This window comes from Rhincodon typus, chromosome 22 (assembly GCF_021869965.1).
Source record: "Rhincodon typus isolate 14 chromosome 22, sRhiTyp1.1, whole genome shotgun sequence".
NCBI classification, from domain to species: Eukaryota; Metazoa; Chordata; class Chondrichthyes; order Orectolobiformes; family Rhincodontidae; genus Rhincodon; species Rhincodon typus.
Window position 1 is genome coordinate 34,342,094 of NC_063353.1, and position 18,043 is coordinate 34,360,136.

The window sequence follows — 18,043 nt, forward strand, 5'->3', positions numbered from 1 at the left end:
ACAACACCATATCCCCCATAATCCTCAGGTAGATTTGTTAATATTAAACTTGTGTCTGAAAAGAAAATTATATTTCAGTGAGGAAAAAAGATTCTTGCAAGGGGATAAAGTAAAAATGGTTAACCAAGAATGTTAAGCAAAGCACCAAATTGAAAGAAAAAACATGTGGCATTGACTAATGGTAAACCAGTGGACTGGAAATATTTTAAAAAAACAAAAAAGATGTGCAGCAACAATGAACAAAAGATGATTAAGAAAAAGGAGAAAATTTTCGTGATGTCTGCAGGTCTGCTGTAGCTGTTACGTTCTTCAGTATTCGGTTAAGCATGGTGCTGTTGAGCTACTGACTCCTGATGATGGGCATAATGTTCACCTACCCAGAGTATATTCTGTGCCCTTCTCATCATCCTCCTCTTGTGAATAACGTTCAGCATAAAGGAGTACAAACTGATCAACTCGGGGGACAGGTAAGAGTTTTCGTGTCTCTGTCTGACTTGATGTCAGAGTAAACACTGACTCCCAGGACAACCCTTACCCATGATACTCTCTTGCCCCTCTGATGGTTTTTCCCATTGATGAGACAGAAAATGCCTGGGTATGATGGTATGTGGACCAACTCTCATTTTCTTTCTCGGTGAAACTCTTCAGTGGTTTAAGCTATATTCAGCAAATAAAATAAAAGTTGGTTGTGGTGTTAGAGGTCAACTTTCTACAGCCATAAAAATGCTGCAGGAGTTCCTTTGAGTAATTTCGTAGCTCCAGCTGCTTCATCAATGATCTTCCCTCCCTCTAAGATGATTTTGCAATGTTCTGTACCATTGATGATTCTTCAAATACTGAAGGTATCCAGGTCCACGTATAACAAGACCTGGACAAATTCCAGACTTGGGCTGCTAAGTTGCAATGTAACATTTGTGCCACACAAGCCTCAGTCAACAACCATCTCCACCAAGAAAGAATTTAATCCCACCACCACCACTTCCCACCCACACACCCACACCATTTGATGATATTACGATTTCTGAAACCCCCACTACAAACGTTTTGGGAGGTTACCATTAACCATAAACTGAAATGGACCAACCACATAGTTCAAAGATGTGCAGGTTAGGTGGATTGGGCATGCTAAATTACCCGGGGTCCAGGGTGTGGAGGCAAGATGGATTAGCTACGGTAACTGTGGGGTTTGAGGAGTGGTGCGGGAGGGAAAAGCTGAGTAAGGTGCTCTTCGGAGGGTTGGTGCACTCAGTGGGCTGAATGGCCTCCATCTGCACTGTAGGGATTCTATATGAATATGTGACATTATTCTGCACTCTCAGCTTAGCTACAATTGGCTAAGATGCTTCGCAGGGCACTCGAGACTCATCCACACTGGCCTAGAACTATTGTTTAAAATGGCTGACTCATTCTAGCTAATCTGTGCCTTAGTTTTCTAAACACAACTTACCTTGAAACGTTTGAGGAAATGTAAGTGCAGAAGTAATTAATATCTAGTCTAATTTACAAAAGGAGTTGGGGTCATTTTGTTGCTACTCCTGACCATGCAAGTAGCCTTCAGGTAAATTGAGTAAAATTGTATGTGAATAAAGCTCCTCACCACTTAGGAGAGAATTAGAAAAGCACCATGATATTTAAAGTAAGATTCTACAATTCTTATGTCCAGAGGAATTAGGGTGTCCTGGCTCATGGGTTATGCAAAGGTTATGTACCGATCTAAATTGACTAGAAAGGCAAATAAAATGTCATTCATTTCAAGGGGAAAGGATTATGAAAGTGGGGATGTTTTGACACAGTTGTACAGAGTGTGAGTGAGACCATATCTGAAAATCTGAGTAAAGTTTTGTACTCTTATTTGAGAAAGGATGCAAATGCATGAGAAGCAGGAATAGGCTGTTCACTCCCTTGTTTCTACTGTGCCACTCAGTAGGCTGATCTGATGTGGCCTCACTCATTTCCCTCTACTTCAATAAACCTTTGACTCCCTTGTTAGTCCAAAACCAATCTACATTTCTCATAAAAATATTCAATGAATATGCCTCCACCAGTCTGGGCAAGGGCCTTCCAAAGACTCATGACTTGTGGGAAAAAAGTTCTCTTCATCTCAATCTTACATTTTTAAAATGTGTCCTGTTGTTCTAGCATCTGCCAGAAGGGGAATATTCCTTTTAACATTGACCTTGTCAAGTCTTCTCCAGATCTTATTTCTCAATAAAATCACCTCATGTCTTGAAACTCCTGTACTGAAAGTGGGTACAAGACTTCCCTTGTAAGACAACTCTCTCATCCTAGTTACCAGCGTGATTATATCATTTGTGAAGTGTGATATGCAAAATGGGATATTATACTCCATTTGAGGCCTAATCAGTGTTTCATGAAGATTCATCATCACTCTTGTGTTTATACTCCCTACCCCTATTTATAAAAGTCCAGGATTCCGTATACTTTATTAACAACTTCTTCAAAGTGCTCTGCACTCCTTTGGTGATTTTTTTCTCCATTTGTAACGAGTATCTTTACTTCATCACCTGCTTAGAATTGAACCTTTATTTTCTATTCCCTGTCCTTGTTTGTATTGTAAATGAATCACTTCACATTTTTTACATTTCATCTGTCCCCTATTCCACTGGCCTGTCTGTCTTTTTGAAGTTAATTGCCATCATTCTCAGTTCACAATGCTTTAAAGTTCTGCATGAAAGCTGTAAGCAAATGAGCATAGAAATAGGAGGAAACAGCAGATGAATAATTATTGGGAGAGACTCATTTGAGTGGGAGTGTTTTGATTCCTGGGAATATTGAGTAGGAGTTGGGCCCTCTACAGGCTGATGGGTTGATTTAATTGAGCACTGACTTTAATGTGTTACATCACCAAAATTGATTTAGTTTTCAGTTTTGATACTAATGAATGGATCAAGTTATACTTCCTAGTTGAATAACTTAGATTAAATTAAAGGTTTACCAATATACATACCATGGCCTGCTTTCTGTTTCTCTGCTAAATCTGTTCATTGTGACACCACTCTGTCACTGATTTTGCTTTTACAATAAATATTCATTCCTCCTTCATGGACACAGTGCAGAGTATGAGCTGAGTAGACCAGTTAGAAAATTCAACATTTTGGTGGTTACTTAGTAACTTGGGGATATGTAATGAAGAGAAAATATTAGATAAAACTTGTTAGTATGTTTCTGTCTTCCCTGATATAGCTACAAAGTCAAAATGAAAAATAATTTTAGTATTTTTAAAGATGAACTTGAACATTCCTCCACTTCTGAACCTTATCTTTGCTTTGATACGCTATCTCACGTTCAGATTGATTCTTAATTTAATCATTCGTCTGAACTCTAATGTGCACTCCCTGTGGGGGGGTGGGAAATGGCTCAGTTTGAGCTTTTTGACTTGATACATGCAGTTGTTGCTATTACAATTGCTATTCAATTTGTTGTCACATTGAGATATGCTAAAAATTTTATTGTAACCTCCTGGCTTTAAGCATATTGAGAACGCTAGTTTAGATGTTTTGCGTAAAGGAGCTTACTGTGCTGACTGCTACATTAATTATCTCTCTAGTGAGTTTATATGGAGCTACGGATTAAATTAGTGACCTGGGGGCAATAAATGAAATAATTATGAATCGTATAACAGTATTGAATGGGCCATTGTCTACATTTGTATCTTGTTGAAAATGTGAGCATTTTACATCACATTAATGTGGCAAAATTTAGTTTTTGTGAAACATGTTAAAGGAGCATGCTGCTTTTCATTCTTAAGATTGAGGCATTCAGAAAAATAATAAAATGAATAAAGTCCGCCATGGTCATTGGCCTTGCAGAACTATGGTTTTTCTTGCTGAGGCGTCTGCAAATAGTGACTGGGGATTGACTGACCTAACTTTCAAATGACAGCCAATGACAGAAATAGTGCTAGATTGCAAAAAACATGCTAACTTATAAAAACAAATGTAAGATAGTATTTCCGCAACTGTAGGAACTGAGTGACTGGATAAAATCTGATCCTGGTTACCTGGGATTAATAAGCTCTCTGTGACCTGGGGAATTTGATATGAAGGAAGTATATTGTGTCAGAGCGTAATGAATAATTCTAGGAATACATTTGACATGACATTAATACCTTGAATGCTAAGCATTTTTATACTCCAGTACTAGCGCCTGTTTAGCATAGTTTGAAGCCATCAAGTTGTTAGCACATGTCTTGCAAGAGGGCAGAAACGCAGCCCATCTAAAGACTGCCAACACAGTAGCAAATTGCAGTGAAACCGTTCCTCTGACTGGCATGGATGATCTAATCTATTCATCCTTCCCTCCTACCCATTCTCTTCATACCAAGAATAGAATTCAAATGACGGTATAAACACAGGAGCTTAGATATTTTTCACGTATGCAAAATGAAGCAGATGCTGGAGATTAACCAGAAGAAATGAGCTAATAATGCTTAGGTAATAGAATGAGCAACCTAATTAGAGTAAACCTGTTTCAGAGATAGTAGGAACTGCAGATGCTGGAGAATCTGAGACAACAAGGTGTAGAGCTGGATGAACACAGCAGGCCAAGCAGCATCAGAGGAGCAGGAAGGCTGATGTTTCGGGCCTAGACCCTTCATCAGAAATGGTGGGGGAGGAAGGGGGATCTGAAATAAATAGGGAGAGAGGGGGAGGCGGATAGAAGATAGATAGAGGAGAAGATAGGTGGAGAGGAGACAGACCGGTCAAAGAGGCGGGGATGGAGCCAGTAAAGGTGAGTGTAGGTGGGGAGTTAGGGAGGAGATAGGTCAGTCCAGGGAGGACGGACAGGTCAAGGGGGTGGGATGAGGTTAGTAGGTAGGAGATGGGGGTGGGGCTTGAGGTGGGAGGAAGGACAGGTTAGGGAGGCTGGGACGAGCTGGGCTGGTTTTGGGATGCGGTAGGGGGAGGGGAGATTTTGCAGCTTGTGAAGTCCACATTGATTCCATTGGGCTGCAGGGTTCCCAAGCGGAATATGAGTTGCTGTTCCTGCAACCTTCGGGTGGCATCGTTGTGGCACTGCAGGAGGCCCAGGATGGACATGTCGTCTGCGGAATGGGAGGGGGAGTTGAAATGGTTTGCGACTGGGAGGTGCAGTTGTTTAGTGCGAACCGAGCGTAGGTGTTCTGCAAAGCGGTCCCCAAGCCTCTGCTTGGTTTCCCCGATGTAGAGGAGGCCACAACGGGAGTAGCGGATGCAGTATACCACATTAGCAGATGTGCAAGTGAACATCTGCTTGACGTGGAAAGTCTTCTTGGGGCCTGGGATGGGGGTGAGGGGGGAGGTGCTAGGGGCAGGTGTAGCACTTCCTGCGGTTGCAGGGAGAAGTGCCGGGTGAGCTGGGGCTGGAGGGGAGTGTGGAGCGGATAAGGGAGTCACGGAGAGTGTGGTCCCTCCGGAAAGCAGATAAGGGTGGGGAGGGAAAAATGTCTTTGGTGGTGGGGTCGGATTGCAGATGGCGGAAGTGTCGGAGGATAATGCGTTGGATCTGGAGATTGGTGGGGTGGTACGTGAGGACGAGGGGGTTTCTGTTTTGGTTGTTATTGCGGGGAGAGGGTGTGAGGGATGAGTTGCAGGAAATGCGGGAGACACGGTCGAGAACGCCCTCGAAGAGTGGGAAAGAGACCCTTATTCAACAGGCAATGTTCTGCAAAAGTAAATCTTGCAGTGAGTGCGTGTATGAGAGAGAGAGTTTTGTACAAGTTGATGTAGAATTAGATTTTCAGAGTTAAGTTGTGCATAAATAATCCACTTTTATTAAACTAATGAAAACCAAGCTGCTGGTTCTCTGATTTGACTGTATGTCTGGTTATCCCCACATCATGAAGTTAGGTACAAGACTTACTGGTTGAAGAAGGATGACAAGATCAGGAGCTGACTTCCGGCTTGGGCTTCTTTATAACATTGTTTATTGCAAATTAAATCTAAATGCCATATTTGGTATTCAGATATTCCACATTGTAATCTTATGTTACAGAAAGACTATTCCATGAATTTTACCACCTAATGCTAGTCCGTCTACTCTTCATACTTCCCTGCAAACTTCTAACATTTGCACACCAAGCCCTCAGACTCTGCTTAGTATTTTCACGTCTTTGTCTTTTTCTCTTAACTCTATCCATATTTTGCTATTTATACCCAGTGAGGACCAAATTTGTGACATTGTTGCAAGTTTGTTCCAACATTGCATAAATGTTTTGCATCAGTCTTCATGGTGGAGGATATTTAATGGTATTCCAAAAATATTAAATAATCCAAGGGCCCAAGCGGGGAGGAAATAAACACAATAGCTATTGCATGAGAAAAGTGTAAGGGAAATTAGTGTGGCTAAAGGCTGATACATTCCTTGTACCTAATAGATTACTTTACCCGCCCTCCGGCTCTGCTGAGCTCTCTGTGTGTGCCTTTTTTTTCTTAACTCCTCCCATGTTGTGCTATTTGTACCCCTTGAGAAGCACATTTGTGACACCATTGCAAGTTTGTTCCAGGATTGAATAAATATTTCGTGTCAGTCTTCATGGTTGAAAACATTAATGGTATTCCAAAAATACTAAATATTCAAGCGGCCGAAAAAAGAAGCTTATAGTTTTTTATTTGCCTTGCAAGGATGGATATTACAGCAGCAAGTAGATGTCACATAAGGTTATTTTCTTAACTCCAGGGTTTAAGAGTATTTTGTTGCAAAACTGGGAGTGTTTGAGATGGTGCAGAGGAATTTTACCTTCCATCTAATCAGTGTGTTACTTGTATCATACTGAGCTTAAAAATATGCAAAAATATAGATTTTTGTTCTCCAGGAATGAGTTGCCTTATCTTGAACCCTGAATTGAGAGACTACTCTTTCATCATACATATTCCTGTCTAAATTTCGTCCTATATTCTGTTCATTGCTCCCTTACAATAGCGGTCGATATACTTTGCTTAATGGTGTTCTATAATCAGTAGCTGAAGAAGGAGGGAAGTTAATATTGAGAGTTAGGGAAATATAAGTAATCCGAGTTTGAGGTGCCTTCGTTTTCTACTAACTTTTAAGATCGGGAGAGGGGAGCACAAGTGAAAAGCTTCTGAACTCCTGTTCATCCTTACCTGATAAAACTTTTTTTTTAAATTAGCATCAGTACTCACTCATCACTCTTGCAGATAAATCTTAGTTTTTTAGCAAAAATTACTTGTTTTTAATCCCTTCGTGACCTCTTGTCACCTCCTATATCTTGACAAGATCTCTGCCTTTCACACTTCCGCGGTTTTAATTGCTCATTCATTGGTGGCTGTATCTTCATCTAATTAGGCCTCGAACTCTGGAATTCTTTCCCTGAACCCTTCTGACTTTGTTTTCTTTAAGACATTGATTAAAATCCAACTCTTCTGGCCTAACTTTTAGTCTGTCATCTTAAATGTCCTAATTTGGTTTGGTGCCAAGTTTTGTTTAATACAGGGTATAGTAGGCTATGCGCCAAGTGCAGGTAAATTGGATTAGTGTATTTTGGTGTTTGTGTTCAGCATAGACGTGGTGGGCCGAAGGATCTGTTTCTCTGTTGTATGACTCTGGTTCCCATGAATTATCTTAGAATTGTGCTTTACTATGTTAAAGTTGTGACGTAAATGGAAGTTATTTTTGGCAAAGTAGTTGCTAAGATTGTATTTGGTATTTGCTTTGTTTAGATACAAAATATTGCATTGTTTAATGCAAAATCCTCCCTAATTTGTTTTGTAATACCAAGAACACTTTGGCTCTTGCATTGTTTGTAGCAATTCACTATGCATAATTAAATGTTCATTCATTCACACCACTAGAGGAGAAAACAAACTTAAGCTGAAGCTCAGAAATTTTCATCAGTCTTTCCCAGTCTTGCTTTTCACAACCTAATTTTGGCAGGCAATACTCTTCAACAAGAGTCAGTGTTAAGATGAAGAAGAACTTTAAACTCATCTGACACTTGTAGATCATTGTTTGTCAGATACTAGCCGTTTCTCTTTTTTAAAGAGGTGGCTATTTTGCAGAACAACTTAATATACAGGAAAGTCTTCTGCCCCTGAATTACTCTTCCAGTTGTTTTTCTTATCCTCCCGCAGCATTCTTGCAAGTGATGAAAGTAATTTCAAGCTGTTCCAAGTATGCATAGGTTACAAGAGGTTTTGGATGAATGGATTGCCTTTGTAGTCTTTCTTTGATTTTCTTTTTTTTTTAGTAATTGTGCTAAAGTACACTACAGTATTTGGCTGAAGGGTAGGTGAAGAATGGTATGAAGAACAGACATTCTGTGAATAAAAAGGATATTGTTCAACAGAAATGTTATTTGATGATTTGAGGTAGTAGAGACTGCAGCTATCAGACTGCATTACTCAGAATCAAGTGCCTGAGAGCAAGTACGACAAACCATTGAGAGTTAGGTCAGAATGACGTACAAAATTCATTGTTGAAAGCAATTTGTTAATTTTAGTATGTTTCATTTAGTCAAAATCTTGTGGATTCCTTTTGATTTGCTTTGAGTTACTGTCATCATGTGTACCTAAGTACAGAGAAAAGCTTTGTTTTGTGAGCAGTACAGGCAGAGCAAAGGAAACAAGGAGATAGAAATCATACAGTGCTTAGAGTAAGCCATACAGGTTACGCTGCACAGGAGGTGCACAAAGCAAGATCTACATTAACAAGATCAACATTATTTGAAGTTAGAGTCCATTCATCAGTCTAATAATGGCAGGGAAGAAGCTGTTCATGAACCTGTTGGTGCATGTATTCAAGCTTCTGTATCTTCTGCCTGGTGGAAGAGGTTTTTGTATTGAAACTGCTGACACAATCAGAAACTTAACCAGCCACTCTGTTGCAAGTGTCTAGAGTTCTGAGCGTGAGCCCTGGCTTATTGATGGGAGACTGGTGGATATTGTAGATGCTCACAAATACTGCCTTAGTCTGGGGTCTGATTCCTGTGACAGATTTAATTCTGGGATAAAGCTGTTGGGTTGCTGTGGGTCCTTGCAATTCTTCTGGTAAAGCTCAATAGCATCAGTCTGTTCAAACAAATGTAGTGTTAATGAAAAGTGTTTTGCTCACTGATTATACAGTTGTCTCCCTTGGTATGAAGAATACTGATTGCACTTCACTGTAAGCAACTGTCTACATGTATCTGTAACTCTACTAGAGATGCATGCACATAAATTCTGGCAGCCGTAATCTGTGGTAAAGTTTGTAAGTATAGCTTCAAACCATTGTTTTGAGTAGTTGATTTTGTTTTTATACTTTTTCTCCCACCAGCTTTTTTATTGTGGTCAAACGTGTGTCATTTGACATTTCCTGACACTAAACTAAGAAGTGTTGTATTATTGTTTGGGTAGTGTGATTTCAAGTGGTAAATCATGACAGGAGAGTTCAAGAGCGTGCTTTTCCTGCTGTTTGTGGGAAGCTGGAATATACCCAGTGTCTGGGGCCTGCATGGTGTAGCTCCTGGAAGCCTGCGTTTTGGAGCTGGACCAGTGATTTGGTACACTGTCTAGTACAGTGAGGTGGAGAGTATTGTAGGTAGCATGTATAGAGATGAGGTCACAACGCAGGCTAAGAATTCACAAGCAGGAAGGGAACGGATGACCACTAGACAGAGCAAGAGGACTAGGCAGGCAATGCAGGAGCCTCCGTGGCTATTCCCCTACATTTTTGCTACTGGTGAGGCAGGGGGGCTGCCCTTTCAGGGGAAAGCAGCAACAGACAAATTTGTTGCAACACAGTTGGCTCCGCTGCACAGGGAGGAGTGCAAAAAAATGTGGAAATGTAATAGTTGGAGGGGGATTCAATTGTAGGGGGAAGAGACCGGCATTTCTGTGGCTGCAAATGAGAGTGTAGAGTAGTGTGTTGCCTTCAAGGATGTCTGAGTGGCTACAGGCCATTCTCGAGGGGGAGGATGAACAGACGGTGGTACACATTCGTATAAATAACATAGTTTATCAAAGGGATGAGGTCCTAAAAGCAGAATAGAATGAGTTAGGAAGTAAATGAAGAATCAGAAAATCAATGGTAATGATCTTAGTGCCATGTGCTAGTCAGTAGATATAGCAGGATATATCAGACGAGCCTGTGGCTGAAGAGGTGTGAAGGGGACAAGGCTTAAGATTCCTGAGACTCTGGGTGTAACAATGGTGTAATGAAAAAGGAATAATTGGCAATGAGGTTGCATGAGACCTCTTGTGGATGAGTGACCATATTATGATAAAATTCCTTATCAGAATGGAGAGTGCTGGGGAGTTGATTCTGAGACTAGGGTCCTGAATCTAAATAAAGGAAATTACAATGGTATGAGGTAGGAGTTAGCGTGACAGATCAGGGCACATTACTTTAAGGGATGATAGTGGAAAGGCAATGGCAAACTTTCAAAGAGCACATAAGTGAATTGCTAAAATTGTTCATTTCTATCAGGCACAAAAGTGAAATGCGAAAGGTGACTAAACTATGGCTTACAAAGCAAATTAAAGATCGTATTAGATTCAAGGAAGAGGCTTACAAATTATCCAGTAAAAAGCACTGGACTGGAGGAGCAGGAGCAGATTAGAATTCAGCAAAGGAGGACAAAGGGATTGAAAGGATAAATACAACACCAGATTGAGTTTGCAGGGAGCATTAAATCTGACTTTAAAAGTTTCTATAATTACGTGAGGAGAAAATGATCGGGAAAGACATAGATCCCACACAGTCAGAAACAGGGGAATTGATAATGGGAACAAATAAACGGCTGGCCAACTTAGTGCATACTTTGGTTCAGTGTTCACAAAGGAGAACACCAATAGCATTCTAGAAATGTTGGTGAACGCAGGATTTGTTGAGAGGGAAGAACTGGACGATAGTAGTATTAGTAGGGAAATGATGTTGTGGAAATTGATAGGAACGAAGGTAGATAAATCTCCTGGACCTGATTGTCTACATTCTTGAGTACTTAAGGAAATAGTCCGAGAAATGGTGGATGCGTTTCTGGTCATCTTCCAAGATTCTGTCGACTCTGGAACAGTTCTTGCGGATTGGAGGATGGTCAATGTAACCCCTCTATCTAAAAAATGAGGCCGAGAGAAAACCTGGTAAGTGTAGACCAGTTGGCCTGATGTTGATAGGGGAGGAATATGCTCGAGTCTGATAGACGATTTAATAGCTGAGCATTTGGAAAACAGTGCAAGGATCAGATAACGTCAGCATAGAATTATGAAATGGAAATCATGCTTGACAAATCTACTGGAATTCATAGAGCTAACTTGTAGAGTTGATAAGGGCAGCCACTGAATGTGGTTTATTTGTACCTTCAGAAGGCTTTCGAAATTTCCCGTGTAACAAAATAGTGTGTACAATTAAAGCACATGGGATTTGGAGGTAGTGTATTGGAGGTAGCATAGAAAACTGGTTGACAAACAGGAAACGGTAGGAATAAATTGGATCTTTTTCTGAATGGCATGCAGTGGCTAGTGGGGTACTGCAGGGATCAGTGCTAGACGTTGGTTATTCATAATGTATTTTAATGATTTGGATGAAGGAACTAAATGAGTGGGTGGGCAAATACATGACGAATGGATTATAATGTGACAAATGTGAGATTGTCCACTTTGGGAGCAAAAAGAGGAAGGCAGATTGTTATCTGTGGCTATAAACTGACAGAGGAATGTGTAACGAAACCCATGCCCTGTACCAGTTACTGAAGGTAAACATGCAGGTGCAGCAGGAGCCCAAGAAGGCAAAATCACGTGTTGGCCTTCATAGCGAGAGGATTTGAGTGTAGGGAGCAGGATGTCTTGTTGCAGTTAAACAGGGACTTGGTGACTACACCTTGATTGGTTTTGTGCCATTTGGCCTCCTTATCTGAGAAAGCATGCTGTTGCCATTGAGGGAGTGCAGCAAAGGTTTAACAGACTGATTCCAGTCATGGCAGTATGGACCTATGAGGAGAGATTAAATCAGTTAGGATTGTATTTGCTGCAGTTCAGAAGAATGAGGGGAGAATCTCCGAACCACACACAATTCTAAACTGGATTAGCCAAGATATATGCAGGAAAGATGTTCAGAACCCGGGGTCACAGTCTGTGGATACAGGGGTAAACCATTTCAGACTGAGATGAGAAGAAATTTCTTCACTAGAGAACGGTGAGTGTTCGGAATTCAGTACCACAGAAAGCAGTCAAGACTAAAACATTTTATAATTTAAGGAGGAATTATGTATAGCACTAGGGCCTAAAGGAATGAAAGGATATGGGGAAAAGTGAGAGCAGGCTGTTGAGTTGGATGATCAGCCATGATCATAATGAATGGCGGCACTGACTCGAAGGGTTTGTTCCTCCTATTTTCTATGCTTTTTTTATATAATATCTTTTGTCTTTCCAAACTCCAGACAATTGTACAAGAGTAGCAGAATTTTACCATTGCAATGAAGCAAAGAGCACGGACAGGTTGGTATACTAGAGATATCTAGTGAATAGGTAAAACTGTGCCAGATGACTTTCAGTCCAGCCTGAGGTGATCGGCTTTATACCTACAAAGGGTAAATCAGCTTACTTTATTAAGGGTGAAAGCTTAACACATTGGTAGTCCAAAGAGATTTGGGGGTCCATGTATATGGAACATGAAAATGCTGTGGGCGGGTCTGAAAAATGATCAGAAAGGCTGATGGGATGCTCATTCTTGCATTTAGAAGATTGGAATGCAAGGGACGAGATGGTCATACTGCAGTTCTGCAAAACTCTGGTTAAGCCACACCTGAAATGTGTTGACCAGTTTTTGGCATTACATCTTTCAAAGAGTGTATTGACCTTGAATGGATTGCAATGTGGAATTACTAGAATGATGCCTGGAGTCTAAGGTAACTTATACAGAAACTATTATTTCCTGTAAGTTACAGATTTTAGGAGATGGCTTAATACAAGCTTTCAAGATAGTAAGATGAACAGATAAGGTAGATTTAGGGACTCTCTGGCTAGAGGATGCAATCTAAACCTTTGCGCCAGATCTTTCAGAATTGATGTTGGAAACATTACTACACAAATGAGGCTGGCAGAAGTTTCTCACAGTCTTCAGGAAAAAGCAGTTGATGCTGGATCAGTAATTAATTTTAAATTATGGTTGATGGATTACTGTTGATCAAAGGCATTGAGGGATGTTGGACAAGGGTGTATGTGGAATTAGGTCACAGGTGACTTGAATAGCTCTGCAGGCTCCTGGAGATAAACAGTCTCTTTCTGTTTCTATTTGACAGTAGAGGCTGTTGGAGATAGGTATGGGCCCGTCATCAGCAAGTGTCCATTCATGCAAACATTCCAACAGGGGTCTATTGTTTCAGAGATTTTGCAGGTCTGGGAGAGGGAGGCTCTGAGCTGGGGAAGGGTCGAGGCCCGAAACGTCAGCCTTCCTGCTCCTCTGATGCTGCTTGGCCTGCTGTGTTCATCCAGCTCTACACCTTGTTATCTCAGGAGTCTATTGTTGTTTGGTTTTGTTTATCTCACTGTTATCATGTTTGCAAATTGATTGCCATGTTTTCTAAGAGGTAATGATAATTAGGCTTTCAATTATTTTGCTTGGTGTAAAACGCTTTGGAATATCCCATAGTAGTGAAAGGCACAATGCAGGTCCTTTTCTATTGTCAGGATCCACAAAGAGAGAAGGAGCCTGATGTATAGATAACTAATGGGCTAAGAGAATTTGGTTAACTTTTCTCAGCCATGTGTTTAAATTCCTTTATACATTTTTTAATAATGTAGAAAAGTAAATTAACTGTTTACACCATAAAGGAGTTTTTTCTATTTCCCAGCACTTTCTCCTCCCACTTTTTTTTTTCTCTCTTTAGCTCTCTCCATTCTCCTCTCTTTCGCCCTTTCCAAAATGTAGTACCCTGCTGCCACCATCAAAGTCATTGAGATACAATAAACCTTCAAAGCATTGTAGATTTTGTGGTACTTTCGAGTCCAGGATTATTGTTGGATGGTAATACTGAAGTTGGATCTGAATTTCTTCTCCCTTCCGGTTGTATGTGGATATGAAAGAGTTAATATCAGAGTATAGTAAGTCAATGATGTTATGGGGGCTTTGTCAGAGTGCAGAAGGTGCTTTTAAGGGACCAACCTGAGGCCATTGTATTTCTAACAGTCTCTGCTATAATGTAGGTCATATTCATGTAATCTGTAAATAGTTGTATCAATTGCAGCAAACTTCATGTTGTTCAGTCATCAAGCCTGTTCTCTGATTGATCAAAAAGGAGGCTATACTCACTAACACTATAGTGCTTCAAACTTGAAGGACACCCTCCTGCCAAATCAACACTTTCAACTCCACATTCCCAACTGCCCTACTGAAGAAACAAGATGAGGGAGTATTTAATGAATGGCAGTGTACTGGCTAACTCAGATGAACGAAAGGATCTTGGGGTAACTATTCACAGATTCCTGAAGTTGGTAGAACACATATAGGATAGTTAAAGCATATGGCACACTGCTTTCACCAGTTGTGGCATCGACTGTAAGAGTAAGGAGGAATTTTTGAACTCCTGAGAGCATTGGTTAGGCCAGAGCTGGAATACAGTGTGTAGTTCTCATCACCTCACGAAAAGAAGGATGTAAAAGGGTAGAGAATGAGGTTAACCAGGATGTTGCTTGAGATGAAGCAATTGAACTGTAAGAAGAGACTAGAACAGAGAAGGCTGAGGGGGTACATGACTGAGGTGTATAACATTAAGGGATATGGATAGGGCGAGGATGGAGCAGCTGTTCCTCTTGGTTGAGGGGTCCGTCGCCAGGGGACATAGTTTTAGGGTAAGGGACAGGAAATTCAGAGGGGATTTGAGAGAAAAACACTTTCTTTGAGAGGGCGTTGGGAATCTGGAATGCACTGCCTGGGAAGGTAGTGGAGGCTGGAAATCTTAAAACCTTTGAAAAATATTTGGATAAGCACTTGAATGTTACGATATTTCAAGGATATGGGAAAGTGCAGGAAATTGGGATTAGCGTGCCCTTAGTGGTAGCTATTGCCAGTGCACACTCGATGAGCCAAAGGGCCTTTTCTGCACTGTATGACTCCATGACTGCTCTCTCAATCAAAAGGTTAAGAAAATTACTGATTTGTTATTCTGAGCAAAATTCATCTGTGATTGGTAATTCATTATATCTGCTGTCAATAGGTGAAGAACAATCAAACTGTGCCCAAGGAGAGTTGAGGTTTGAATATGCTTAATTATGTAGTGATAGTTGTTTATCTGCATGGAAATACATGGTTGAGCTAGAATTAATTCTACTCATTATTTGGGGACATTGAGTGAAAATAATCAAGTAAGTTAATGGAGTTGTAGCAATGTGGATCTGAACTGTTTCGTGTATCATTCTACCATGTTTTCATATGAAATCTTAATGTAACCAAGTATAGCAGTTTAAACTGGCTTCTGTTGCCTGTTTTCTGGAAGGAGTTTGCTTTGTGGAGATTGGGGACTGAGAGCAGCTGTGCAACTCTGCCAAAGTTCTGCACGTGTGAACTCTTCTCTCCCCGCCCCCCCATGGGTGCCCTTTCAAATCAGTGACAATTTGTGTTCCTGTATTCCTGATTCAACCTGCAAATGAACTTTACATGCCAGTAAATTCACAAGTTTTGATGTTTTACTTACTGGAGTGATGAGAACTCACTCTTTGCCACTCTCTTGCCTGGAGAAGGTGGTGGTGAGCAGCTGCCTTGATCTGCTGCAGTCCTTGGGTTGTAGTAATGCCAGCAGTGCTGTTAGGAAAGTAGTTCTGTAGTTTCAATCCATCAACTTGTTAAGGAATGACAATATAGTTCCAAGTCAGGATGTTCTCTGGCTTGGAGGGGGAACTTGCTGGGTAGTACAACTTGCACAGTGTTTCCAGGCATCTGCTCCCCATGTCATTCTAGTGGTGGAGGTTGTGGGTTTGGAGGGGGTTGTTGGGCAAGCCTTGGTAAGTTACTGCAATGCATCTTGTAGATGGTACATGATACTTGCACATGCTGGTGCAAGCGGTGAATGTTTTAGGTGATATAGGGGGTACCTAGCTAGCAGGTTGCTTTGTCCTGGATGGTGTCATGCTTCTTGTTTGGAGCCATCTCATCCAGGCAAGTGGAGAGTATTCCAGCCACATTCCTGATATACCTTGTAGATGGCAAACGGGTATTTGGAAATTACATCTGAGAGAGACTAATTTGTAGAATGTGGTTCTTGAGGTATGAAGTTCTTTTTGCATCATCCTTAATTTATTTCTGGAATTATTAACATCCTGAATTCAGAGGTTGGATTTTTACACTGGATTCTGAGGAACCCTGACTTCTGGTTGTTTTTACAACTGTTGACTTTGTACTGATACGTTTACTCCTGATGCTGTGTTCTAGTACTTGCAGCAAATTTTTCGTCTTTGTATTATATATATTTATATTTTTTGCCTTCTTAGAGCTATCAAGAATGCTAAGGGACTGCACAGTAAAAAGGAGGTGCCAATCCATCGTGTGGCTGATATCTCTGGGGTAAGCTATTGCAGGCAGTTACTACTACTTAAAGTGGGTTAAGCTTAATATTGCTGTTTGTTTGCTTAATTCTGCAATGTTTTAAAGCCCGTGATCATGGAAAAATAATAAAACTAATGCACACAGTCATACTACTTTATGTTGTAATGTGCTATCTTTAACAATAGCATTGCTAATTTTAAGTTTGTTCCCTTTTGTGAATTTCAAAAAAATTAAAGGTGTCATTGCAGGTATTGTGTTGATATTTTTTTCACCTTTTCTAAATGGAAGTTTTTTTGCTTGAGATTTAAATTGATTTTGATGCAACCTGTAAAGCCCGATGTAGTTAATTTGGTAGCCACACTACGTAGTGAAATCATCATCAACAATGTAAACGAGTAATATGAGATGGGATTTCACTGATGTTAAGAAGGAAGAACGGGAAAGGTAGCAAGGCCCTCGTGAACCCAGTTAATCAAAAACGTTACAAGATGAAACACCTTCTGTGATAGAGGGAAGGATCCTAATTCTACTGATTGCTGTGCTGAGAGGGAAAGCTGTTGTTTTCTGGATGTCAAGATACTTGAAACTTGTTTTTGCAGCTGCATCACATTTCTTAAATGTTTATCATTTCATAATTTTCTTGATTTGAACCTTGTAGATGGTAGTGAAGCGCCAAAGCATCTGAATTCGATGCACTTACTCTGATGTGATCTTCTCAGCATCGGTAAATTTCTGGCCAACAGTCAGTGTAGCACTCAGAATGAGAGTGTGTTGTAGTTTTAGAACAGTCACCTTTGAGTCTTTGGGATTTTGTTCAAGCATGTTCTGAGGGTAAGCTTTGCTTAGTTGTTTAGAATAGCTTCCTGTAATACTAAAGATCCAGTACAGTTTAGCTCTGTCAGAAGTTTCAGATTCAGTTCCTGTGCCAGAACTTGGCATTTGAAACACAACCAAACAGATTGACTGAGATAACAAGGAGTAGAGCTGGATGAACACAGCAGGCCAAGCAGCATCAGAGGAGCAGGAAGGCTGGCGTTTCGGGCCTAGACCCTTCTTCAGAAATGGGGGAGGGGAAGGGGATTCTGAAATAGATAGAGAGAGAGGGGGAGGCGGGTAGAAGATGGATAGAGGAGAAGACAGACGGGTCAAAGAGGCGGGGATGGAGCCAGTAAAGGTGAGTGTAGGTGGGGAGTTAGGGAGGAGATAGGTCAGTCCAGGGAGGACGGACAGGTCAAGGGGGCGGGATGAGGTTGGTCGGTAGGAGATGGGGGTAGGGCTTGAGGTGGGAGGAGGGGATAGGTGGGAGGAAGGACAGGTTAGGGAGGCAGGGACAAGCTGGGCTGGTTTTGGGATGCGGTAGGGCGAGGGGAGACTTTACAGCTTGTGAAGTCCACATTGATACCATTGGGCTGCAGCGTTCCCAAGTGGACTATGAGGTGCTGTTCCTGCAACCTTCGGGTGGCATCGTTGTGGCACTGCAGGAGGCCCAGGATGGACATGTCGTCTGAGGAATGGGAGGGGGAGTTGAAATGGTTCGCGACTGGGAGGTGCAGTTGTTTATTGCGAACCGAGC

The 18,043-nt window shown here is 41.1% G+C and overlaps 1 long non-coding RNA gene across 1 annotated transcript in view; it reads left to right on the forward strand.

The window, feature by feature from the left end:
* LOC125485789 overlaps window positions 1-16,489 on the forward strand; it is a 54,955-nt gene extending 38,466 nt beyond the window's left edge. The window contains exon 3 of the long non-coding RNA XR_007264496.1: window positions 16,416-16,489. This is a non-coding gene — a long non-coding RNA (uncharacterized LOC125485789). The remainder of the gene's footprint in view (window positions 1-16,415) is intronic.
* Window positions 16,490-18,043: the final 1,554 nt, after the last annotated feature.